Raw genomic sequence first — 22515 nt, forward strand, 5'->3', positions numbered from 1 at the left:
ATGGGGCATTTGAAACAGATCTTGAGGAATGACTGTGTGAATATATTCCAAATATTACATATGCCTTATAATTTATGTATCCAATTTTGTTTATATCTTTCTTACTTTTCTGAAATTATTTTTTAAATTAATCAAGCAGAACCTTCTTACAGTATCATGAAACACAAACATACAGTCAAATGGAAAGTCCTTTTCACTAAGGCTCACAGTTCAATTTCTTTTTCCAGAGATTTATACATCTGTATTATTTCAGAACATTTTCTCTGTGCTTGATTACCTATATTTGTATTTATGTAAGTATTTGAAAAAATTGAGCTACAATATGTACAACTTAAGTTTATACAATGGTATATGCCAATCATATCTCAATAGAGCTGACAAAACATAGTGTGTCAATGTTATGAAAGACTGGAAGAATATACTTTATAATGTTGATTACTTCTAGTTGGCAAAATTAGGAATAATTTTATACTTCTGTTACTCTTCTCTGTTTTCTACAATCAATGTGTATTTTTAAAGTGAAAAATATCGTTGAAAAACCAAACCAACCAAAAAATGGTCAGAGGAGAGAAAGACTTCTCTTTTCTCAACGATAGAAAACAAATCCTGGCTACCCTTTCAAGGGACCAACTTGGCTCCTAATTTACCGCCTCCCCCCCACAACTAATTAGTAACAGAGGAATATGTCTCACTGATTCCTGCACCCATCTCTGTGGCTCGGAGGCTGGGATGATAGCACACTAGAGGTGGGAATAGTACCAGCCAGACCACTTGGCTCCTGCCCAGGGGTGGGATGAATGTCTGAGAGGCAAGTTCTCCTTTAATGTGCTATGTACTGGCTTATACAGTGACCTGCTCCCCTCTCCCTGCCCACATTCATGTCCATCCAGAACCTGTAAAGGTAACCTTATTTGTGAATAGGTAGATGTAATCCAGTTAAAATGAAATTATGCTACATTAGGTGGATCCTTCCCCAATGACTGGTGTCCTTATTAGAAGGAAATTTGGAGACTGGAGGCAGATGTGAGAATGATGCGCCACAAGCCAAGACACCCCGAGGATCGCCGGCAGCCACTAGAATAGATGCTAGGAGAGAGGCACAGAGCAGAGCCTCCCAGAGCCTCCAGAACCCTGAGAGAAGATGCTTACCTGATGCTTGGAGCCACTGGTGTATGGAACTTTGTCCCAGCAGCCCTAGGAACCAGCACTTGCCATGATGCAAGTGCAGCTCCGTACCCTGCACAGCCCTCGTGTCCCCCACAGAGGCACTCACCCTGGTTGTTAACAAGAATGCTCATGTCTCCCCGTTGTGTGTTCTAGTGGTCCTGTTAGCCTCCGGAGGGATGGAACTGGGAGCAAATTTTGATCCTAGGGTCTTAATTTCTGTGAGTCTTTTTGCTCCAGAAAAATGCATTAAATCAAAAGAAAATGAGGGTGGACAATGCTACTGAAATGCTCAGGGGATGGGTTCCTTGCCACTTGAAGTTGTGATGTATTGCTATGTGTGCCTGTGTATGTGTGGTTATGGGAAGGTGTGAGAAAGGGGGAGGCTCGTGGCCAAAGAAAGGGAGTTAGGAAGATGCATTGAGAGAGAGAGAAAAGGAACAGAAGACATTTAACCAAAGAAATTCACTTACTGGTCATAAAAATATCTGTGGCTACTGTTCTGAGATGCACAGTCTGCTTTGTAAGCCTCTGCTGTATTACTTAGAATACAGATTTAGGCACCTCTTTCTCACATAAGCCTAATTTAAGTCAAGAACTACTATATAGAGGAATTCTTGCACCATTTTTCTTTTAGCTACTACGAGGAAAGCCATTCTTTCCTTCAAATTTTTTTACAAATGGAGTGCTTTAGTTTTAAACTAATCTGAAGTCTGTCAACCGACCAAAGAAATTCACAGTAGCAGGGTGCAAATTTCAGACATGTATGTCTTACAAAGAAAAGAATCCATTTCAATTGATTTTCACTGGATTACAAATGCCAGCTTCAGCATGGTTCCAGCTAGATTTAAATATAATTTTACTATTACAGCAAATCATGAAACATGGAAACTTCCGGAGGGTCATACATGGGGAACCCTAATGAAAGCATTTATTAATAAGCAAGGGTTTCTGTTTTACGGGAATTGCTGCAGCTATCATGGATGACTTGCCTTTCCAGAAAAGGGGCAAAAATAAATCCATTGTTATATTAGTAAATTCATAATTAGTTGGGCAGAAGAATTCTAGCCAGCTCTTTATTTTATGTATGTATTTATTTCTTGTAGCCAGCTCTTTAAACACACTCTAGTTATAAAGACCTGGGCAGGTTGTGTTAAAGAAAAAAGTATTCATTACTGTTGTTAAAGAACAGTAGAGCAGAGTTTATTTGGGAGACCAGGAGAGAGAAGGTAAGTGGGTGAAAATTTACTACAGAAAGGAAGCACCAGGGATAAGGGAGATTCTGGCTAAACCATCCTGACATTTTTGCAGAAGGCAGGCCAGGGTGATAAGACACCAGAATCTGATCAAATATTCGGGGTGGTCAGACACCAAGTAAAGGAAAAAAACACTTCCTTCTACTCTACTGACCACACTTCTGTGTTGGCCCTTGAGGCCTGTCAGTCTAACCTGGGGAAAAGATCATTGGCTAGGAGGGTGAAACCAATGGAAGCCCCTGAAAACTTGGGAAGCTAATTGGTTATTTTGAAAAAGTTCCTGGTATAATCCCAGGAGAAAAAGAGCTCTCTCTCTCACTTTCTGGTGCCCCACACTCACCCTGTGTGTTCCTGTTCTCTCCCAGCCAGGAGCACACAACCATGCAGGTCGACTGGCCACCTGGGGCCTGCAACAGGCTGCATGGGCTCCAAAGAACTATGAAGCAGAAACTCTGGGCACTGGCCTTGCTGAAGACAGGGTTGGACTTTTTCCATGGTGGGACGGAGGGAGATGGGACATTGGAAGCCCAGGGGCAGGAGCAGACTTCCCTGATAAATCTTGAAATAAGACCACAATCTCCCATGCGTGGGTTCTTGGAATTCTTTCCTGGCAATCCCGTGGAAGAGCCTGTTTTTCACCGACAACACTTCCTTGGGTTTGCTAATTTACTAGAATGGCTCACAACACTCAGGAAAGTGCTTTACTTACTGTTGCCCATGTATTAGGAGCAGCAACTGGAAGCAGCAAATGGAAGCGATGCACAGGACTAGGTATTGGGAAGGGGCATGGACTTCCTTACCCTCTTCAGTTGCGCCACCCTCCCAGCACCTCCATGTCTGCACCAACCCGGAAGCTCTCCCAACACCATCATAGAAGGTTTTATGGGGGCTTCATTACCTGAGCAGGGTTGACTCAATCTTTGGCCATCATGATGAACTCAACCTCCAGCTCCTTTCTTCTTCTGGGGGTGGGGAGAGCTGAAAGTCCCAGCCCTCTAATCACATGGTTGGTGTCCCTAGCAACAAGCTCCCACTCTGAGGCTGTCCAAGAGCCCTCAGCCCCCAGTCATCTCATGAGCATACAGAAATACATTTATCACTTCGAATATACTCCAAGGGTTTTAGGAAATGAGGAGAGAGACCAAATAGGCATTTCTTCTTATGTCATACCAAGGGCAGGGAGTTTTTGCTAATCTGATGCAGCAGGATTCTTGCTAAAACTGGAGTAAATGGGCCAAAGGCCAGAGCCCAAGGATGAGACACAGTCAAAAAGAGGACTCAGAAGAGCATGACTAAGGTTTGGTTAAGGACAGTTCCAGATACAATGGGAAACAATGATACGCTCCGTGAGGGAGAGAGAGAGAGGCAGTGACCTGTGAACAAATCACAGCAGTGTGCCCAGCACCCAGCACTGTCCCTGGCACACAGTCCGTGCTTGGCAAATATTTATTCAATGAACAAATTATGCTTATTTTTTAAAATGGTCATTATTGATTGTATGTAAGAGTCTAGCAGGAAATTGATCAATGTGGATCCAGCATTTATACACTCAATCTTGTTATTCCATCAAGAGGTTTTTCTGAACACCTTCTTTTATGGCAGGTGCCCTGACAGGTCTTAGGGTACAAAGTTGAGCAAAAACACATGTCCTGCCTTGGTGGGTTTGCAGACAGGTGTCAATCACACCAATCCACAGCCAAATGTGGAATCAACTGTTCAGGAGGGACGTGCAATGCCACAGATGCCCATGCCAGGGAGGGCGCCCTGGTCAGAGAGGTCCAAGATGTCTTCTCAGAGGGGCTGGTGCACCTTGGTCACGACAGCAATGAGGCACGTGGGAAGGGGCTACAGAGCATGCTGGCAGGGTTGTGGTTAAATCATTTCAGCCACACACACGAATGGTGTGGATAACAAGCTCCTGATATGTGGCCTTTCTAAAAATATCTGCTCCCCCTTTGTGTTTCCTGTAATATTGCTAGTAGATTTAGGAAGTCTCCATGATTTTTCAGTAGCTAATCTAAGCGCCTATTACTTATTTTAAGTAGGAGATTCTATTGTTTAAAAATGATTACAGTTTCTTGGATTATAGTAGTGTAATAGCCATCGGTTTTTACACTGAATCTGCTACCATCTTTCCACCTCCATGGCTGCCCATCTGAGCAGCCCTTCTCCCTTCTCCCAGTCACCTCACTTGGCTTTAGTTTAAGCAGAGAACTTGAGCTGCCTTTTGTTTTCCTGTTCATTTATTTGTGTGTTTATTGACAACTCGGCCCCCCTAAGACATAAGCTATATGAAGGCAAGGACCTTTTCTGTCTGGTCCACTGCTACATTTCTGGTACAGAGAACAATGATTGATAGGTACATGGAAGGCACAAAGAATACACATGAATTCATAAAAAGATAAGAGAGATACAGTAAAGAAGGGAAAAAATGACATTTTATTTATCAATAAGGTAGTTTGGCAACACTTTGCTGTGTGGGAGCTGCTGTTTGAGGAAGTCAGTGTGCTCCACCCCTGGAGCCCCACCCCCAGCACTTTCCCTATCAGCGCTAAAAACCACAGGACAGTAAGTATGGGTGAACCTGTGGCGCACTGCACATTGGGAGTTGTATATTCATAAATAATTAACAATTAGTTTTTTGGAGTGGGAAAAGAACCACACCCTGATCTGTAGCATTTGCCAATTTCTGTGGTGTAAACACTACCACTTTAACCAATTTTAATCTACCAACATGAATTCACTGAAGACGGAGTTGGGAAGATTTGAGCACAGTTGGGTCTCACAAACCTGTACAAGCCACCTGAAAAGGCACAGGTCCCCTAAGATCTCACAAAATCCTATGTGACTTATGTATTTATAGTGGGTAGGACTCTCCTTCCAGACACATGTCTGTGTTCTATCATATTACCCAGTTGCAGACCGAACTCTCATTCTCCCTGGCTGTCGGAAAGGTTAACTTTGGTCCTTCTTGTCTCTTCCATCCCCCTTCTCAGGGTCTTGTCCAGGATGTCACACGGTGCCTAGGTGCAGGAGACACCTCCGGTCCTTGGTCAAAGGAAACATGCATGGACCCACATCTACTTTCCTCTCAGCTCAGATGGAATGCCTTGCCAGTCTTGGTGTCTACTTACAATAGTAACCGTGCCTTTCTGTTGCTAATAATGGCCCAGTTCTGTGTGGTTGTGATGTGAGAATAGCTAAACAAAAAGACTTTTTTCTCCCTCCAAAAAAGCATAGCTGCAAAGAACAACATAATGGCCATTTTTAGTGCCAAGAACTAGAGTGGTGATTTTCTACATCTTCAAAACTCATAATGATGGGCCTGAGTCTTTGGAGATGTTTTAGATGAGGAGCAGTCAATAAACCACCAAGAAGCAGCTTTTCTGTGACGAGCATACAATTCCTTTATAAATAGGGGAAAATGGACTAAAATGTCATCATGCATAATTTTGAGTGTACCACGTGATCTTAATAGCTATAAGACAAAAATAAAGAAAAAATACTTGAACCCTGGCTGGTTTGGCTCAGTGGATAGAGCATCAGCCTGTGGACTGGGGGGGGTCCCAGGTTCGGTTTCAGTCGAGGGCATGTACCTTGGTTGTGGGCGCATCCCCAGTGAGGGGTGTGCAGGAGGCAGCTGATCGATGTTTCTCTCTCATGGATGTTTCTGGCTCTCTGTCCCTCTCCCTTCCTCTCTGTAAAAAAATCAATAAAATATATTTTAAAAATATTTGAAAGAAATGCACCCAATTGTTAATGGTGCTTGTCTTGGACTGTGAACATATTTACAATTCCTTTCTTTCTTTTACTTTCTTTTTTTAGTGTCCAAACTTAAAAACAAACAAACAAACAAAAAAACCCCTAAGCATTACTTTAATCATAGAGAAAAATATTATTGAACTTGGAAAAACTAGACAACAAGCAAAGAAATAAACCATGTTTCTACTATGCCAATGAAAGCCAGAGAAGGTCTTGGGAGGTAGATGCTGCCTTGAACTCAGTTCATGTCTGGAAGCTGGGGAGTCTCCGCTGGGGTGGAGGAAGGTCAGAGGCAGCAGCAAGAGGGCAGCTGAGAGGACAGCTTTTCAATGTCTGCTGACATTGCCCTGGCAGCTGCTACTGGCCACTCTACTGCAGAAATTGGCAGCTGCTGTCTGGACCATTGGTTCCACTGTCCGGTGTAGAGGTTCCAGGAACTTGGGGCTGCCCTAGGAAAATGACCACAAGGTGGCAGTAGTAGATGCACGCTTTATCCTGGGATGCTTTGACAACTTTGTGGGGAAGTCCCTCAGGCTGCATTTTGTGGGGTTACTGCTCAGAAGGCGAGGAGGCCAGGGAAGCTGTGGGGAGAGAGGGGTATGAAACAGGAGGCTCACATATATCTCTCACAAACCTATGTGCACTATGCCCTACAACAACCTCAAAATCTATAATGCAACAATTGACGGAATGGCAGAGAAATAGGCAAATTAAGTTTTGTCAAGTTTAACTCACTTTTCCCTGAAAATAGTAGATTAACTAGGCAAAATTGAAAAATAATAAACAGAGATACCAAAGACTTTCACAATACTATTGAGCTTGAACTATTAGTTGCATGTATAATTGAAAACTAAATTTACAAAGAACACTTGTTCTTTTCAACCATATCTAATATTCGTATCAAAGAAATGCATGCATTTGATCACAGAAGGTGGTTGTACAGATTATACATCACTAAAGCAAGGTACTTGGAACAAGGACACATCAGGTCCTTGCAGGCTCTCAGTATTTATAATTCCAGGATTTACTTCCTTTCACTCTTAGAAATAAGTGTTAAGTAGGAAGGGAAACATAAGAACAGTGGGGGACCTCACTATTTGGGGGCCCATGGAAGTCTTCTCTGAGCAGTGGCCATTTGCAGTGCAGAACAATAAGGGAGAAAGGAGGGTGTAAAGAAAAAAAATCCAGTGACATTTATTAAGGACTAGAGGCTCGGTGCATGTAATTCTTGCATGGGGGGAGGGTCCCTCAGCCCAGCCTGCACCCTTTCACAATCCAGGACTCCTCAGGGGATGTCTGACATCCCTCTCACAATCCAGGACCGCTGGCTCCTAACCACTGACCTGCCTGCCTGCCTCATTGCCCCTAACCATTTGCCTGCCTGCCTGATCGCCCCTTACCACTCGTCTGCCTGCCTGATCACCCCTAACTGCCTCTGTCTCAGCCCCCGCTGCCACGGCTTCATCCAGAAGGATGTCTGGAATGACATCTGGAAGGTTGTTTGGCTGTCTGGTCTAATTAGCATATTACGCTTTTATTATTATAGATGATAAGGCAGGCTATTTAAGACTTGTGATAATGGTAAGCATCACTGCAATGGAATTTTGCAAGGAGGGAGAGAGGGTAGATATTTATAGCCAATGAGCAGGGTGGGAGTCAGTGGATGGAAATCACTAAGAGGAAACATCAGGGGTAAATGGGGTAAAGGGTTTCTGGCTATACCAACCTAATAGGATTCTTGCTAAAGACAGGCCAGGTGATCAGACAATGCTGGGTGGGGAGGAGGGCGGGGGGGCGCAGGGGGCGGGGATGAAGGATGAGGATCCTGATCAGATATTGAAGGTGATCAGATATGGAAGGTTGGAGTTCTGGTTAAATTGACTTAGCAGTGTCCTTGCTAAAGCTAGATGGGCCTCAGAGAAGGTTCAGGAGCCTGAATGAAGTTTGGTGAAGATCAATAATCTTTGTGAGGGTGGCAGGGATGTTTGGGAGAGCCTGGTACAGGACATGGCAGTCACTAGAAGGGCTGAACCAGCCTCTGAGACAGATAAGAATCAACTGGAACGAAGTATTGTTCCCAGTGTCCAAGCTCCTTGCCATGTAGCTTCTCAGTGCCCACCCACTGCGGGCAAGACAAAGTCCCTGAGCCTATCTGCTGGGCTTGACCACGTGGTTTGCTTTGGCCAATGGGATGTTAGCAGACTGGGTGCAGGAGACATGAATGTGCACACGAGTTTTTGCCTGCACTTCTGTCCCTTGGCCAAAGGGATGTGTGACTAAGTCCACTTTGTCTTCTTTTCAGGTTAATAACACTAGGCTTATATGACAAATTAATACTGACTTTGTGTTGTCATTAGCCACCAGTGAAAGGTAAGGGCAAAAATCAAACTATAGGATATTAACAGAGTTCTAAGTAAGTCCTCACTGTATTGCAACTTAGAATCTCCGGATTCCTGCGTGACGCAGCTGCGCACTGTCTGTACTGCGGCATTGGCCTTGGCACCTTCAAGCACATGCGAGGTGGGACTCCCGTGCGGGGGATGAGACATTTGTTTTGTCTGGAACACACATCTGAAGTATAAATTTTCTGTTCAAACACATGTTTTAATAGGTTGTGTTTTATTTTGTTGGCTACTAATTTAAACACTTGCACTGCGTGAACAGTCAGTGACTAATTCCAGGTTCTCTTCATGTGGGAATGACTCAAAGCTCCTCTCTAAGTGCTGCATTAATCAGAGTGACTCACCTTCTCCCAGTTCCAGAGCTAATAGTGTGGAGGACCCAGTCAGCACTTCAGGAAATGAGTGAGCAGGGAGTAAGCTGGCCGGCCTCCTCCCCTTCTCTACTCTTGAGTTCAAAGGGAAATGTCCCAGGAGAGTTTCTATCTTGTAGTATAGGACCATTATTTTGTATTCCTTTTAAAAAATCTTTCTAATGAAGTGTAACTTATAGAATTAAACATCTGTACTAACAAAAGCATAATATGCTAATTAGACCAGACAGCTAAATGACCTTCCGGATGTCATTCTGAACGTCCTTCTGGACAAAGCCATGGAGGCTGAGGCAGAGGCAGTTAAGGGGGATCAGGCAGGCAGTGGAGCAGTTAGAGGCGATCAGACCAGCAGGGGAGCAGTTAGGGGAGATCAGGGTGGCAGGGGAGCAGTTAGAGGGCAATCAGGCTGGCAGGCAGAGGGGAAAGGGGCAATCAGGCAGGCAGGCAGGGGAGCGGTTAGGAGCTAGTGCTCCTGGATTGTGAGAGGGATGTCCAACTGCCGGTTTAGGCCCAATCCTGCAGGGGTCCTGGATTGTGAGAGGGTGCAGGCTGGGCTGAGAGACACCCGCCCCCCGCACAAATTTTGTGCACCGGGCCTCTAGTACATAATAAGGACATAGCTTGATGGATTTTAGCAATGTTAACTCCCCAGTGTATTCAGCACCAAGCACAAAAATCAGAGCATTAGCTACACCCTAGAAGCCCACTGTGCCCTGATGTCTTTTTTATCCAGCCTTATTGAGGTATTATTTACATAAAAGTTGCACATATTTGTAGTGTACAATGTGATGCTCTCATATGTGTGTACATTGTGAAATGATCACCACAATCAAACTAAGTAACACATTCATTGCCTCACTGTTATCTCTTTTTGTGTAAGAACATTTAAGATCTACTTTCTTAGCAAATTCCAGATATATGCTGTTATTAACCGTAGTCACCATGCTGTACATTAGATCTCCAGAATTCATTTATCCTGCACAACTGAAACTTTGTACCCTCTGACCAAGAGTTCCCCATTCCCTCCCCCCGCCCCCCCCCCCCCAGCCCCTGGCAATCACCGCTTCTATGAGTGAGACTTTTTAAGACTCCACATGTTAGTGACATCATGTAGTATTTGTCTTTCTGTGATTGGCTAATTTCACTTAGCATAATGTCCTCCAGGTTCACCCATGTTGTCGCAGATGATAGGATTTTTTTAAAGTCTGAATAATATTCCTGTGTGTGTGTGTGTGTGTGTGCATAACATTTTCTTTATTCATTCATCCACTGACAGACATGTTGTTTCCATGTCTTGGCTGTTGTGAATAATGCTGCAATGAACAAGGGGGTGCAGATATCTCTTTGAGATATTGATTTCATTTCTTTTGGATATATACCCAGAAGTGGAATTGCTGGATTGTGTGCCCCTGATTTTGAACTCTATAAGAGAGTTGCCTGTTTCTTAAGTTTATGTAAATGGACTATAGATTATAGGCTATCTGTAGTATATATTCATAGACTTATACTATATACTCTATATACTATATATTCATAGATTATATACTCTTTGTTTTTTCACTCACTTTAGCTTGGTGGGTTTCATTCATGTTATTAAGTTTAACCATTGTTTTTTCATTGCCATTGCTATGTATATTTGCTCATCCTTTCATTTTTCATCTCCCGGTATTTCCCCCTTTGGGTAAACTTTTGTAAGTAGCATGTCAGGGAGAATCTTGGTATTTTAATAAGTGGGTTTATCCATTTCTTGACTTGCTTTGTTCTCAGCTGTAATGCACCTCGATGCTCCCTTTCTCACCTGCCCTTTGCCTTAGAGAAATATGTTTAGCTTGCTCATATCCTCTGAAATGGCTTTGAACTTTGACATTCTGAATTTAATCCTATCAGAGCAGTGTTCTTCAGAGCATGTTTGACAGAACACTGGCTCTGTGAGATGGTCTGTGGAAAAAGAGATCTCAGTTCAAACATCACAAATAAAGTGGAATACTATGTACCCCCTTAGAGAGTCTTAAAGAACAACAGCATGGAAAAGGTGCTGTTAAGTCCTGCAGTGGAGGGGGAGGGGCACCTGTCTTTGTTTGTTTCCCAGAGTTATTTTTAGGAGGGCTTATTCCATGATTGTAGCCTGAAATCCTTAAGAAGATATTTCCTGCCGTAACCGGTTTGGCTCAGTGGATAGAGCGTCGGCCTGTGGACTGAAGGGTCCCAGGTTCGATTCTGGTCAAGGGCATGTACCTTGGTTGCGGGCACATCCCCAGGAGGAGGTGTGCAGGAGGCAGCTGATCAATGTTTCTCTCTCATCGGTGTTTCTAACTCTCTATCTCTCCTCCTTCCTCTCTGTAAAAAAAATCAATAAAATATATTTTTTTAAAAAAGAAGATATTTCCCAAATGTTAGTCAAATATGAATTTCTGAGCCTGTGTTGGTAGTGGGTTTGGGGGTGAAGGGGATTCCAAAACTGAAAAATTTCTCTCCCTACAAGCCCATCTGTTCTTAAGACTCAGTCATGTGGCTTGGTGCTCCTAGAAGAAGAGGGTGGGCACCTGGAAGCATCACCCTGAAGCATCACCCTGAAGCAAAGAGTTTCATAGGTGATGCATTTGACCTACAGGAGGTCCCCTTGGGACATGAAGGGGAGGTGGAAGCCCTTCAGAATGGGAGGGAGGAGGGGGAGGGGAAAGGAGAGGAGACTAAAGAGGTGAAAAACAGAAACTGTGCAGTCTCTGGGCCACAGGGATCCAGAAGAAGGAAGCTGTAAGTTCTGGAATGTCTTATAGGGAGTGTAGGCCAAGCCGTGGCCAATGCTGTAGCTGAGACCTTGAGGTCCCACAGCTCCAGAGAGAACCAACGTGGGACCATGGGTGCCTCAGGCTTTTGCAGGAGGGCCAGGCGAGCTTTAGTACAATTAGGGCATCACTCAGAGGCCTGTGAGGCCCAAGCCTGGGTCAGAATTCTCTCTGGGAACAGAGAGCACACTCGAATTAGGATACCTGGAGTAGGGGTGAATAAAGGAACTATCTCCAACATGTGTCTATTGTCTGCAGGGGCTTGGGCTGGGAGGAGGAGGAAAGGCTATGTATCTGAATGAAGCCCTATACTTCAGCCTTTCCATGAACTGGACATTCTAGTGACCGGCAGGGGCCTTCTTGCTACCTAAGAATAGCCAGAAGAGCCAAGGACTTCCCAGATTTTCATTGGGCAGGGAAAACCCAATGCCACGAACTTCATTTGGGGGGATATCAGAAGACAGGATCACTTGATTCTTCTAGACCAGTGGTTCTCAACCTTCTGGCCCTTTAAATATAGTTCCTCATGTTGTGACCCAACCATAAAATTATTTTCGTTGCCACTTCATAGCTGTAATGTTGTTACTGTTATGAATCATAATGTAAATATCTGATATGCAGGATGGTCTTAGGCGACTCCTGTGAAAGGGTCGTTCGACCGCCAAAGGGGTCGCGACCCACAGGTTGAGAACTGCTGTTCTAGACCATAAGTCCCCTGGTACCATGTGCTTGACACGTGGAGAATTCTAGGAGAGAATATACAAATAAGCTAACATTGCATTTACCACCTTTCTAGCTCGCTGAAGACTCCACCTGTATTTTGTCTTTTAACTTCCACTGTCTGCCTGGGAGGAAATGCTCTGATCTTAGGGACAGGGAGCCTGAGGATAACAGAGATTAAGTAATTTGCCAAAGTTTATCCATTGAGTAATTGTGCATCTGGGGTGAATCAAAATTCTTAACAGAATCCAGTTGAGGAAGGAAGTTGGGCGAATAGATGAACAAGACTGGCCACGAGGTGATAACTGTTGAGGGCTGGTGGTGGCAGATGGGGCTCATTATACTATTCTCTCTACTTTTTAAATTTAAAAATTCCCATAATAAAAAGTGGAAAATGTGTTGAACATGTGGTTTGGGGAGGACACGGAACAATCAGAAGGGACACAGCTTGTAAGTAACTGAAGTGCCCACCCCACTGTGTTCTGGCTGAGGACCAGCTCTCAGAGCAGTGGGGACTCAAACCCACAGTCCCCATCCAGCCTGGGACCTTACCATCACCCCCGATGGCCCATCTTGCTGAAATGGCAAGAGAATTGGCTCTGGGGACAGATCCTTTCTTTCTTCCTCTCTTCCTTCCTTTCTTTCTTTCTTTCTTTCTTTCTTTCTTTCTTTCTTTCTTTCTTCCTTTGTTAAGAAATATGCTTTTATTGATTATTTTTAGAGAAAGAGGAAGGGAGAGAGACAAACATCAATTAGCTGCTTCCTGTATGCCCCCTCCTGGAGATCGAGCCTGCAACCTGGGGCCGGGAATCAAACCAGTGACCTCTCCGTGCATGGGACACTCAACCAACTGAGCCACACCAGCTGGGTGGAGGACAGACCCTTTCTTGTCCCCTATTCCTGTGACCTAATCCTCCTCGGACTCTCCCCTCTCCTCTTTCTAGGGTAGTTGTACATTGGGGCAACAAGGAGGGTCTTTCCATGGACTTGACAGTTGGGAAAATCAGATTTGTCCCATGAAGAGTTAAACTCAGTGCATGATCTCAGAGAAAAAACTTGCAAAGCCACACTGCAGAGGCAGAATGGATTCTGAGCCATTAGCATGGGAACCAAATGCTCATTTGTCTAATTAACAGGTTTCAAGGTCACACTTCTTTCTTCTCCATAAGCGCATATTCCTTTAAAAGTCATTAAAATCTTCCGTGGAACAGGGTTTGATCACACACACCGAGCGTCTTGGGCCTCTGTGGTTTGCAACCACTGATGTGTCTCTACAGCGACTCCTCTTGATAGTTTAGGCACCAAAGTTTTTGAGTTTTATTTTTATTGACCAGAACTAGAATGCATTTAATATCATCCTTATAACATGGTCACAATCATTCTTTTGGACTCTGGCACATGTTCCTAAATGTGAGATAAAGAGATAGGATCAGAGTTGTCCTGAGTCACCCTGGGGAAACTTTTGTACCATCCACCATTGACTTGCCGTGGGAAGTAAAAAGGCTAAGATCCACTGTTTAGAAGCCCAATAACTGATTGTGGAGTTGGATTGAACACTAAATCTTGCAGTTTCTATTCAGAACAGAAATACAGAGATAATAAAATGGGTTCCTTTGAACAAAAGTCTGACCTGGAGGGGGTGACACATGTGAGCGGGGGGCAAATTACTCTCTTTGCTCCTAAACTTTTACAGGAAAATCACCACCAAGAATCCTCTCAGTCGCACATCAAATGCTTGGGTTGTTCAAAGGTATTGATAATGATAAATCGGCCTTGGGTGGAAGGTTTATGGTTGGGGATAATTTTATTGATTTGGGTCTGGCTGGTCTCTTGAAAGCACAACATTATTTTCAGTGAATCGATTGTGTCTGGTTGGAGAAGGCTGTGCACTATGTTTGCCTTAAATTGTATTTAAATAATTGATCACAATTTGTATTTGTTAATGACCTTTAACTGAACTGTCATTGACCCAGGTTGGGCCACAGAGATCAATTTTGCAGGTGGCTCATTTGTCTTTGTGACTTTTCTAAGATACTGGTGTTTTTCTTCATTCCAATCCTCTGTTGGGTGTGTAATTCAGAAACCAAGGATTCTGGCTTACTTTTGTGCATTAAAATGGACTTTTGATGAGAAGCGTGCTTCCCCCTCCACAGCTCTGGAAAGTCCACATGTGGAAATGTCATTTTCCCTGTTGGGGTCAGATGTTGAAACTGGAGGACAGGAAAGAAAAAGCAACACCAGGTATCTCAAGTGGAGCCCATTCCCTTTGTCTCTCAAATCTGGACCTCTGATTTCCATAACAAAGTCTGTTATTGCTGAATTTCCCCATCACCAGTACAGGTGATCCTGGGAGAGGAAGGTGATGGTGTTGATGGACAGGTCTCCAAAGCTGCTTACTGCAGAGGGGACTCTGGTACAGCAGCTTTGATCTCCAGAAATCCCCATGACCCAAGTGTGGAGACTATGGTTATAGTCAGGGGCTGGCTCCCGGTCTTCCGGAAGTATGGAGTGCAGGTGTGGGCTCTCGGCTTGGACCAGCTGCTTGGGTTGGCTGTGATGACGGGTACATGCTCAGTAGGTGATCACATGATCTGACAGCCCAGCAACCTCTACATCCAGGAAGGAGTCCCTGGGGGAGGGGAAGAGACAGACCCTGCTCCCCTTTTCCCAGCAGACACACACTACTGCTCATATCATGACCTTCTCTCCCAATGGTTAGCAGCAATCTCTGGCATTCCTTGGCGATATAGTTATAATATAGGTCAAGTGTGCATGTATCACTCCAATAATCTGTTTCTGTATATGGCATTCTCCCTGCATCTTCACATCCTCCTCCCTCAGTGCGTATCTGTCTCTGTCCAACTTTCCCCTTTTCTACCGACACCAACCATAGTGGATCAGGACCCACCCTAATGACCACATTTTACTGAGATTACTTGTGAAGAAAGGATCCTTTTTCTAAATAAGGTCACGTGATGAGGTACTGGGAGTTAGGACCTCAACATCATATCTTGTTGTTGTTGTTGTCACACAACTCAACCCATAACAAGGGAGAGATTGAAGAAAATGCTCAGGAGGTAGAAGTTCAGAGGCTGGGATCTCAGGGGAGCAAGCCCTTTGGTGGGAATGGCCAGACTGAAGAAGGTCTACCACACCCAGCACACGGTTCCCAAAGCCACCATGGCTGTTTCTGTCCTAGCCAACTGGAAGGGGGGAAGGGAACAGAGGATGACATTTAGAGAGACTTAAAGGGCCAGAACCGAAGAAAAGCGCACGCTTCCCACTGGCTAGAACCAGTCACCCCCAGGGGGACTGGGAAACTGTTGGTGTGCCTGGGACAAAGAGAAAACCGATTTTGATGTTTCCATATCCAGGAACAGAGTCAAGTGGAGAGTATGTGCTCAAAAAATGTCTGCTGAGTGAGTGGGCCTAGCTGTGGGCTGTACCAACATGAATATGGTCTTCAAAGAACCTGTCAAAAGTCGTTGATATTTCTGCTCACAGTATCTACACCTCCCATCAGGCACAGAAACATTTCATTTAACCCTTATTGTGTCCTCACTGTGTCTTGGGCACCAAGCTACATGTTAGAGATCCCTTCTGAATAACACCAGGTTCTGGCCTTCAAGGCCTTACCGCCCATGTATCTGAGGGTATCCGCTATCTTGATATTGAACTAGCTGCATTTGCATGGGAGAGCCGGATAATAGTATCTTCATGACCAGAGTTAGGTCCCCAATGGATTTATCTAAAATCCTTTAAACACAGAACCATATGCTGAAACCCTTGATGGAATATTAATCAAAAATTTTTTTTTCTGGGCTCTGCAGCCCTGATTGAAAATGCATCTGTGTGAGCAGCCTTTTTAGGAAAATTACATATCTTGCATTGAAACAAGTAATCAAGTCTTTCCCACCCCTCCACAATGCAAAAGCAGAGATGACAGCTTATCCAAATGAAAAGTAGAATGCTTCTTTTTTTCTAACGAGAACACAGGGCTAGATCAATTATAGACAAGTGTGCAAAGATATTGAGGGTTTCTCTTTTCTATTTCGGTGAATAGTTACATGAAAATACCCTACAGCCTTCTTGCTGCCTTGTGAGCATAAGAAATGGCTCCTGATGTATTTGAATGTAATCATGAGTATATCTGACAGTATCTGTTCCCACTTTCAGAAGGAAATTTATTCTCAGGAACAGTGAAGACATGAAATCTGAGATTCAGGAGAAGAGCAGGGTTCAGGTGGGGACCACTGACACCAGGGATAGTCGAGGAGGTCCTTAGTACACACACCCTTCAAGTTGGAAACATGCAGCTTAATTTAACTAAGACCTTGAAGGATGATGGATGAAAATTCCAGAATCTCTGATACCCTGACTCTGTCTTATAAAGAATAAAGCTGATTCACACTTTCACTTTTCCTTGGACTCTGTCTCAGAATACACAGCTGCCCATCAAGTAGGTCAAATGCAGGAACCAGTGTAGGGCTTCTATTAACTTTGGCTAGGACAAGGCAACATGAAACAGGGCATACACAGAAAATCCTTAGATCTACTCCTTATTGAAACAGAGTTTTTTCTCCTTCTTTTTAATTCAGGGAACCAGTTCAATTTTGTCCAAAGATTCTAAGTACCATCCTTCATTTTCATAACAAGGTCCCTCCTTGGCTGGAGGAGAGGGACAGGGCAGGGAGGAAGTGAAGTATTTCATGTATAAACTGGGTAATATTCTTGCATCCACAATCAGTGCAGGCCAGAGTTGATCAGAAGCCCACTGTCAGAGCCTAGGGAGAAGACCCTGATTGCATTGACCAAACTCAAGTGGCCAGAACCAGGTAGCAGAAATTTGACGCAGAGTTATAATATAAATTATCAACTAGAAAGACGAGGGAAAGACCCACAGTGAAACGAAGCCGAGATCTGCAATGAGCTGAGGCAGGAGTTGGCTTTCCTGGAAGTTTTGCTTTGCTGAGGATCTTATGGCAGGTGGGAGGGTTGTCTCCATTTGAATGGCCAGGGACGGGCACACGGGCACCTGCTGGTCTCCTCCCCCAGGAGAGCAAGAGGGTGGAAATGAGACTAATATTCTCACTCCAAGCCTAGTAGTCTTAAGAGGCTCAGTATGGTTTTACCTGTCCCTTGTGCCATGAGGAGGACATACCCTAACCATCTTGGTGGTCTGAGGAAGATGAGACTCATGTGGAACAGAACCAGACCCACTGTGCAGCCTGGTGCTGCCTGAACAAGCTCAGCCCAGCTCAGTGGACCCGTCATTGTCCTTGCTATGCAGGAGGGTCCTAAACATTTGCCAGATCCAGGGCAAGAGTCCACACGCACGCTCTCCTACCTGTGTGATTCATCCTTCGCCTTGTTCAGACAGGAACCCCAGCATGATCAAACTGAGGTGCATGCATTCATTTACTTGGATCACTTATTTATTTCCATGGGACCGGTGCTCATTAAAGGTGGAAGCTGCTAAGGGGCCTGGCACATTCTCTAAAACAAGACGTTAGCAGCATTTTGCATGTTTTCTGCTGATACCCTAAGTGCTTAAGCATTGATAATAGATGCTATTCATCAGGGTTTATTTGCTAATAGAATTTATTTCCATAGAAGCAACTAAGCCAGATATTGAAGTTTTTATGCCAGGAGCTCATTATCCCTACTCTGAAGTTTTAGAAACAACCTTTTGTAATGATATCAAAGTTACTTATTTTCAGGCAAATTGCACTATTTACCCCTTTTCTTCATTGCTTTCCGAAGTAGCCAGGTCTACTAATGCAGGGTCATTACTTCACTACCAGGGTCATTCAAAGGCATAAAATCAAGGTCAGCAAATAAATATGGGTTACTAATGCTTACTTTTGTATATACAGTTACATCATTGTTTTACTTTACATAGCTTTGACCAGTTTATAGATTATGTAAAATATAAAATTTATATCTTTTGATTTGAAATATTCCTAAGGTAGAATTATCAACAAATGTATAAATAAATACTTTGTCTATCAAATTAGGTGGGATCTAAACCCTGATGCCTGGTTGGAGAGGACACAGGGAAACCAGCCTTTTCATGCCCTGTTTGGGCTGTAGGTTTTCATAGAAATTCAGAGGATGATTTTGCTCAATCTACAAAAAATTTTGAATAATGTGACATTCGAAAAATTTTGCTTCTAGAAATTTGTTCCAGGTGAGGAAGCATGGATGTGCACAAATATTGAACTAGGATGCACCAAAGAATGAAAAATTAAAAGCATGAAACATTTAATAGGTGGAGGTTTAAGTTAGATTACAGTAATCCACAAAATGGAACAAGTGATCAATAAAAATAATTTAAAATATATAATATCATGGGAATTTTCATAAAAATGTATTGGAAAAATAAGTTTGAAACACCGTGATCTTACTTTTGAAAAAAAAAAAATGATCTCTATCAAAGACTGATGCAGTATTTATTAAAATATGAACAGTATTTGATCCTGTAGGATTCTAAATGGTTTTGATGGCTTATATTGGTTTTTCTGAATTTTCTACCAAAAAAATGGTATTTTTTATGTAATACAAACAAATCTCAATTGAATAATTTAATTTAAAATATGCATTCACGATGGAAATGGCAGGGCTGACAGCCAGTGGAGATACCCCGGAGAAAGGCTGGGCAACGGAGACTGTCTCCTGATGCTTTAGACTTGGCATCTGTACGTATGGATCTGTTGGGCCTCCTTGAAGTTAAAATATTGCCACTGGAAAATGTCTGATATTTGGAGGACTATATGTGTATGGGTAAGTGCACATGCCCTGGAGTTGGCATTAATATTTTAATTATGTAAAGAATTAATTTAGTATAAATGCATCTTCTGCCCTTGGCATGTGTATGCTGGCTAAGTGCCAGCTAATTCATATTTTAAGACAACAAGGCTCAATTTCCCAATAGGGAGGACAGGCGCGCATCTTCAAAGATGTAAACTTCTAACTTCAGAGATAAAAGCCATAGCACGTTGGGATGTCACAGGTTTTGATGTAACATTTATCTGAAAGTATTTGATTTGCATTTCAGTTTAACTAAGAGATTTATATTCCTCCCACCCCCCTCATTTTTTCTACTGATGGCCAAGGACAGGAACCACCCCCCATCCCCTACCCGCCAATACTCCAAAGACAGAGAGAAGAGAGAAATTTATTTGCCATAAATCTTTCAAACATAGAGAAAAGAGTGGTTGGCTGTGCTTGGAGACATAACAAGAGCAGAGATGCCCATGCATTAATGGAGGGTCTCAGGCCAGTCACAGCCTCGCCTAAGGGCAAGGGCCACAGGACAGATGCATGCCCTCCCAGCCTAAGAATTTGCAATAGTTGAGCCTATATTAAAGGGACCTGCTGGGTCAGTACATAGGATGCAGTGGGAAGGGAGGCAGAGGAGGGGAGCCAGGGAGAGTTCTGCAGTAAAACAAGGCCCCCCACCATGGAGAGGGAGGAAGCCCCTGCTGGCCGCAGCATTCCTCAGCCACCTGGTGAAGAAGTATTCTTGCTGCTACAAAGAATATGCAAACTTAAAATTCTGGTACATGTTGTCAAGTTACCTTGTAGGAAGTTTGAACCAATTAACTGTTTACACCACAACTGAGCACTATCATTTTGTGAAAATCACTGGTTGATCTGATATGTCAAGCTCTTTTCATGTGGACTGCTTCTGTTCGATGCTTTTTCTAAAGTTCATAACCTTTGGCCAGCTTTCTCTCGTGGGGCTTATTGCTTTGAATTAATGATTTGTAAAAGTTTTTCATATAACAAGGATATTAACTTTTGTCGTTTTTGTTATAATTTATCAATGACCTTTGTACTACTAACTGAGGTTTCGGCCATATGGAAGTCATTTTTTAATTATTTAATTGTTTTCAAATACATCTGCTGTTTTCCTTTAGGGGTTCTATCTTGGGAATTATATTTGGAAATTCATTTGCATTCTAAAATTACAAAATTATTCACTTAAATTCCCCCCCACTAGTTTCATTAAATATGCATATATAGCCTTAGCCGGTTTGGCTACATGGATAGAGCGTCAGCCTGCGGGCTGAAGGGTCCCAGGTTCGATTCTGGTCAAGGGCACATGCCTGGGTTGCGGGCTTGATCCCCAGTGGGGGGGGCGTGCAGGAGGCAGCCAATCAATGATTCTCTCTCATCATTGATGTTTCTATCTCTCTCTCCCTCTTCCTTCCTCTCTGAAATCAATAAAAATATATTTTAAAAAATTTAAATACATATATATGCACACATATATATTTAAATGCATATCTTTCCCATCCTTCCCAGGGAAAAATGAAACAAGATATCACAGAAATAAAAAGGCACTAACATCACAACTCATGAGTCCATGGTATACATGCCACAACCTAAGAGAGACCCTTACTTGTATACCATCTCAAATTCACTTCATATATATTTTGTTCTGCACAAACTTATTTCTCATATTACTCAGAAACTGGTAATAGTTTGTTGGAAAATTAAGCTCATGATTTTCACTTGAATGGCTAAGTGAAATAAAAATATACAATGAAACAGACCAAGCTCATTTTATGCTTCCTGCAGGGGAACTGCCACCTAAAAGAATTTGTCAGTCGTGTGTTCAAATACACCTCAAATACAGGGAAACAATGGGAAATGGAAGGCCAACCAGAGCAGCAGAACGTTCCTGGAAATGACTCAGAAAAGGCTTCTGAAAAGATGTTTTGGAATGTCTCCGTCCTGTGACTAAGCTCGTTATAAACCCAGGCATAAAACGTGCATAATCCAGGAGTTCTGCATCAACTGGGACGTGCGTTTACTCTATTCAAAGGTTGGTCCCCCTGAAAACTATGCAGCAAGTATCATTATATACAGCAAACAACTCCAAGAAAATGCCACAAATGTTTATTTAGAGTATACAAGAATCATGACTTTAATGAGCTGAGTTCTGGAGCAAGTTTATTTAGGGATTAGATGATAAATCTGTTTCTTACAAAAAATCCAAATCAAATTAAACATAAGGATCATTGGGCATAAATATTACACAAAATTTAGGTCAGCATTTTGTTAACTTTGAAAACTTAATATCATTCTTTCATTCTAGAAAGCCTCCCATGAAGACCTTCTAGAAACTTCCAAACCAATGAAGCATTTAAGTTATTTTAAGTTAATGGAAATATAATTAATAAACTTATAAGATTATAATTTAATGTCATTGTTTTAGCTCTAGGTGTGTTCCCAAGAGGGTACCAGGCATAGAAGTGATGTAGACAATGGAGGTTGGGGTGGGTGTTGGGTGAGCTAAGGTTGAAAACCAGATTGTAACAAGTCTTGTCAGCACACCTCCGCCAAAATTCTGCTGAGCCATGTTAGGAGTGTTACAGTGATTAGGACCACAAGTCCTCAGGTCTGAATAAACTCACTACCACCATTGTCCACTCACAAGAAAAGTCTGGTGGTTAGCCTTCAGGATGCCCTCTCTTACCCTCTCACCACTCAATAAGCTTTACCTCGTCAATATCTCTTAAATATGCATTATCCCCGTTATCACCATTGTGATTACTTCAGTTCAGGTATTCATAAGTTCTCACCTGCCTTATTATGAAAGGCCACCAGTTAAAAATGGCAAATGATTTGAATAGACACCTCACCAAAGAAGATAGACAGTAAGCACATGGAAAGATGCTCCACATCACTAGTCTTCAGGAAAACAAAAATTAAAACCATGACAAGCCCTGGCTGGTGTGGCAAAGTTGGTTAGAGCATCATCCTGTACAGCAAAAGGTTGTGGGTTTGATCACCAGTTGGGGGGCTTGTGGGAGGCAACCCATTGATGTTTCACTCTCACATGGATGTTTTTCTCCCTCTCCCTCTCTCTTCCTCTTTCTCTCAAAATCAATAGAAGCATGTCCTCAAGTGAGGATTTAAAAAAAAAAAGACAAGATACCACTTCACACACTAACTAAAATGAAAAATACCGACAGCACCAAATGTTGACGAGGATGTGGGGCAACTGGAACTCTGATACGTGGCTGGTGGGAGCGTGCAACAG

This window comes from Myotis myotis, unplaced genomic scaffold (genome assembly GCF_014108235.1).
Source record: "Myotis myotis isolate mMyoMyo1 unplaced genomic scaffold, mMyoMyo1.p scaffold_m19_p_8, whole genome shotgun sequence".
In the NCBI taxonomy this organism is placed as follows: Eukaryota; Metazoa; Chordata; class Mammalia; order Chiroptera; family Vespertilionidae; genus Myotis; species Myotis myotis.